Source organism: Schistocerca piceifrons, chromosome 1 (genome assembly GCF_021461385.2).
Source record: "Schistocerca piceifrons isolate TAMUIC-IGC-003096 chromosome 1, iqSchPice1.1, whole genome shotgun sequence".
NCBI classification, from domain to species: Eukaryota; Metazoa; Arthropoda; class Insecta; order Orthoptera; family Acrididae; genus Schistocerca; species Schistocerca piceifrons.
The window spans coordinates 562209290-562214543 of NC_060138.1; positions in this window are offsets into that span (position 1 = coordinate 562209290).

Consider the following 5254-nt stretch of genomic DNA (forward strand, 5'->3'; position numbering starts at 1 on the left):
ATCAATGAAATTAGAGCAGATGAAGTATAACAATCACAATTGCCATTTCACCGGACTGCAAGCCTTGTGTCAAATAAATACTTACAGCTCATCGTTGTAGGATTCAAGCTGGCCGTGTCCCACTGTCGCTTTGACGTCAAGAAATTTTCAGACAACTTGGCGTGACCCCAAAGCTTAGGCAAAGCTAGAACGAAACTTTGGCAATATTCCTTCGAGCAAATTGCGCACCACAACTACTTGTTCTACATACCTTGCCGCGTTTGCTCAATTCCGGCGCAGCGAGAGTTGACACCACGCCTCCAGGCGTGGGTGTCAAAGGCAGCGGTCTAGATTGCATTGCAATGAGCAGTGTTGGCTCCTGCTCCGATCTCTGTTGTCAGTTACAGACTAACACTACGTCGCCGCCTCAGTTATGGGCTAACACTGCATCGCAAAGTAACTGTTTTCCCGATGTCGGACTCCTATTGTGTGCCCTCCAAAGTTCGTTTTGGCTTCAGACACGACGTCAGCATGAACAAAGCACTATTCTACTTAGGGCTCGGACTTTCTGGTATTTATAAAATGAGTATTAGCGGTTTATTTTCCTGGAATAGCCTTCTATATGCAAAATAAACTTTTGTTGCAACGTTACTCGAAGAAATTCCTAAACAGTTAAGATATTTAGTCGTCCCACATTTATTTTCTCTTTCTTATAACATAAATCTTTTACTGACAAATTATTTTCATTTATCAGCCACTCAACGGCACACATCCGAAATGTTTACCTATGTGTGACCGCAATCTGTGACCTAAGGCAACAGTTAACAAGAAATTTTACAATACGTTTTGGTACTGCAGTGCAAGGTTAATCACTCTCTCTGTGTGGCAGTACGTTTCTTAGGCTGAGGGAGATCTCTCTCCTGCACAAGAGGTCTATGGTGCGTATTTTATCGACGCAATTGCTTATGGCCTCCCATACAGTCAATCTTCGAAATTCTTCTGCTGGACAGTGGTGCACAATTTCTTAATATTTTCATATCGGAGTTATCTCAGAACCATATTCCTTAATTTAGTTACGCATTTTGTGCCCCATGAAGTGGATATTTCACCAGCTTACTCTAGGCGTTGATATTCATGGACAGAAGTAAGTGAGCTATTAAGAATGCACAAGATGTAGCATTATTTTTATTTTTAAAATTTGTATTGGTTTATGCTATAAAATCTGTTTTACTAGAGCCGAACGTGTCTACAACCTCTTTGAATTTTTTGTAGTGTTCGACATAATATAAATCTGCCAGCAGCGAGGTGCACCAAAGTGTAAGTGTGGGTTCAAGTAGGATAAGGATGTTTGTAGCAATGTCCTTACAAAACTGGATGCGGGTACGAACTTGGAGAAAAACTTTCTTAACAGAGATAATGATTCTGATGAATTATGTAAACTATTTATGACTTCCTCTATTGGGTCATAGACAAGTCACATGCAATGGGTCACAGTGGCACTGAATTATTTCATTATTAATCCCGACGTTAATAGAAAATAGGCTGCGCGATGTCAACAACAACAAGCACCTCTCGCCTCTCTCTTCTCCTGGGCGTAGTATGCGCAGACCACCCCTCACAGTGCCTATTGCAGTACTGTGATTTTGAAACGTCTCCTTAAAATAATTTAAAAATGGCAGTGCTGGAAAACCTCTTACGTTATTTGATTTTCAAACAGCTGAGCAAAATTGAACGTACTCAGACATTTCTCTCTTTACTTATTCTGATCAACACTAAACCGACACACAATATTTTTAGCGCAACGCAGTCTGACTTTCAATAATCCCTACAAAAGAATGGCGCTGAGTGACAGTAACCTATACCTTTCATCAATCACTTACCTCACAAAAATCTTCGTTACTCGAACTACTGCAATACAGCGAGCGCCAATACTGCCATCTAAATAAAAAATTCTAACTACTGAAGGCACTAATTACTGATAGGCATAGTTAGCAAATGAAAGGTTTTGATTGCGAACAAACAATATATTTACCTTAATAGTGTTCAAAAGTGACCATATATATACAGTTCATGATATCCAGTATTACAAATTTACTCTTTCTGATGGACACAGGTCCAGATCGTCCGCTCTCAAAATTCTGCGGTTTAGTGTTGATCAGAATAAGTAAAGAGAGAAATGTCTGAGTACGTTCAGTTCAGCTCAGCTATTTGATAATCAAATAACGTAAGAGGTTTTCCAGCACAGTCATTTTTAAATTTTTCTAAGGGGACGTTTCAGTTTGTCCTCCCCTGTCCTTTACACGGGAGTAGGTGGGTTTTAACTTGTTCCGTGGAATCTAATTTCTTCACCAACACATTAGCTATGACTCTCCTCAATTGTTAGCGGTCTCCTCTACTGAAAGCCACATATAATGATCACCAATATCTGTTTTTACTTCAGTAGTAGTTTTTTCATAAAAATTTTTATATAAGTTTTGCACGGTGCCGATTCAGTTGATATACAATGGCCGCTGATGCTCCCCAGGTAGCACGTTCCATGCCACATTAGCCGCCATTAAAGCATCACACAAGCGTAGACTGAAGCTGCCTACTGCGCTACTTGCCATTGAGGAATTTAATGGTTGAATTCCTTGTTTCTTCTTCTTCGTAGTGACGATCGTAATAGGAGCTACGAAATTTCTGGGTTTAAGGAAATGGGACGTTTCATCAAGGCTAACTGAAAACTGAAAGAAACGAAAACTAGGAGGATGGCGCTAACTAAATAATAAAAACATGAGTATGTTAATGTCGTCTTCAATTGAATGATAAATGCATTTCATTAAACTACTGTAATTTTAAATTTCTGTATGAATATCTGAGGGAAGAAGACAAGCGAAAACACTGTTAGATAAAATGAATGATAAAAATGGTATTGTCTAGGTATTTGTTTTTAATATTCCTGTTATAAAATACTTGGTCGTCAGTTATGAAATTGCAGTTTTCCCCAACCCACTGCCCAAAAACAGGAATTTTGTACGTTTTCTCTTTAGACACGACAAATTACATGTAAAGCGCGCTACTCAGTGTGGGTCAACGCACACAAAACGAAATAGATTCAAATGTCATCAATCTGTTCGTTTAATATACCTCTTTACTGTCGGACAGCATTTAAGAGAAGACGTTAAACCTACAATACACATCTGCTCCAAACAAAGTTAGGTGCACCTCAACTTGCGCACACGTAATGCCTGGTCTACCTTTCTATTTTCAAACAGCTAAACGTTTATGACAATTTACAATACACACGTAATACCATTCTTCGTTTTCTAATCGGAAAGAAATGCAAAAAACATCCGATATTACAGAACGTACATATATTAGATTCATAAGAAAGCCCCAGAATGTGTTACGATGCTAAGATAAAAAAAAAAAAAAAACATAGCAGGACGTAAACCAACGAACGCCCTTCGTCTGACAATGCAATCCTCCGCGTCACCTGTTACGCTACACCTTAGCTGCGTTAAACAGGTCTTTCGTCTAGGGCATCATAGTGTCTCTTGAAGGCGTATGTCCTTGACACGTCTCTAAGTAACATGTAATGATAAGGATGACGTGTTTGTGATACATCTGCAATGCTCCGTTACCTTCAGAAATATACTGAAAGTTGTAATACAAAATAGCGAAATATGCTAAAATAAATATGGCCCATCGAGTAAGTTCCGTTTGGAGCAAGCACTTGTCGTAGGTTTAACGTCCTCACATCTAAATAAAGGCTGGCTGGTTTAGTGTAAAAGCAGCGCCGTGTGGACGTATTCTCAAACCAACAATGCGCCGACAATGGATCGTTTCCAGCCGGACTGAGCTATCGAACTTCCCCCATAACAGACAAAAAATTCCCCAAAATGTTAACATTTCTGCAACTTTTCCTCAAATTTCTTAAATATGGCAGTTTCTTGAAACTATTATTTAATATCATTATTGGTAGCTTGAAGAGGTGGAACAAGTGCTGAGGACCGAAAGGCTATCGTAAATATGGAAAAATTAAAGAACAATATTTAATGCTTTTCATTTGTAAAAAAAAAGAAAAAAAAGAAAAACAAACAACTTGACCAGAAAAATAAAAAAAAGTGCTCTAAAGCCACTACACTGCATTTTTCATGTTTTTTTCGTCGTTCCTTTGATACACCAGTAGCACACCATCTACATTTTACTCCGCAACTCGACACTTCTATCCACGAAGCCACTGTGAACACCCAAAAATCAGCGCCATGTTTGTTACACTTCCTTCTGAAAGCTCTCAACCATCAACCTGTTATTATCTTGCACTTAATTATAAGAAATCATAATAACGCCGATGAATTTTTGAGAGATCCTCAATATTAGAACCAGTATATATTCACAGGGCCTAACTGGTGAGGTAAAGTCCATCAAGCACACACTTCAAATAAAACGACGAAATCCAATATGGCGTCTCCCCAAAAGTCGATACGCCCATGAAAGTCGGCAGACGTCACAAACGGTGGAAACTGGGCATGGACACATAGTCACGTGACAGAGAAGTATTATAGCGGTGAGACTAACGTCTCCCACAAAAGGAAATGTGTATCGGTTGATTTGAAGGAAGTCAGTGTCATGTAGTGAATATCTAGAAAACTTCGTATTTGTTTGAGCTAAAATATCAGAGATGACGTTCGCACTAAGGCTACGCAAATAAAATACTTGCCCAAAGTATCCTTTTCCCCAAAAAATATTTTTCCGCAAAATTGAGGAAAAAAACCAATCTGGAGTCGGTAAGAAAACGAGTCGTACATAGTGCTCATTTCAGTGCGGCCTATTTGTCTTATACCTTCCCAACTACAAAAATAGGTGGACCAAAGGGTCACCGATCTGGCAGCATGCTGACTCATTATGACGTTGTGATGAGAAGCGAAAATTCCTAATTTCAGTGCAGTGTATAAACTTCCTTATTATGTATTTTATTAAAGTGTGTTTATTCAATTTATCGACTTTGATCAGAAGTAATTTGAAAAATCTATTTAAATACTCTCCGCAAACGTCGTCTTTCGCCCATACCTTTTCTGTGGAATAAATATGTAGTCCTTGTTAGAGCCTTAAGTACGACTGAGACCTGTTTTGGCTATGTAAGGTTCAAATCTTTAAATCTGGTCCATGTTCATATGTGACATCTTCCTAGATTTCTGAATTTTTAAGTATACTCATACCCATGTGATGTGTATGGAATTCATTCATTCAAGACATGTTTCTGGACTACAGAAATCACTCTCCTCCGCTAGAC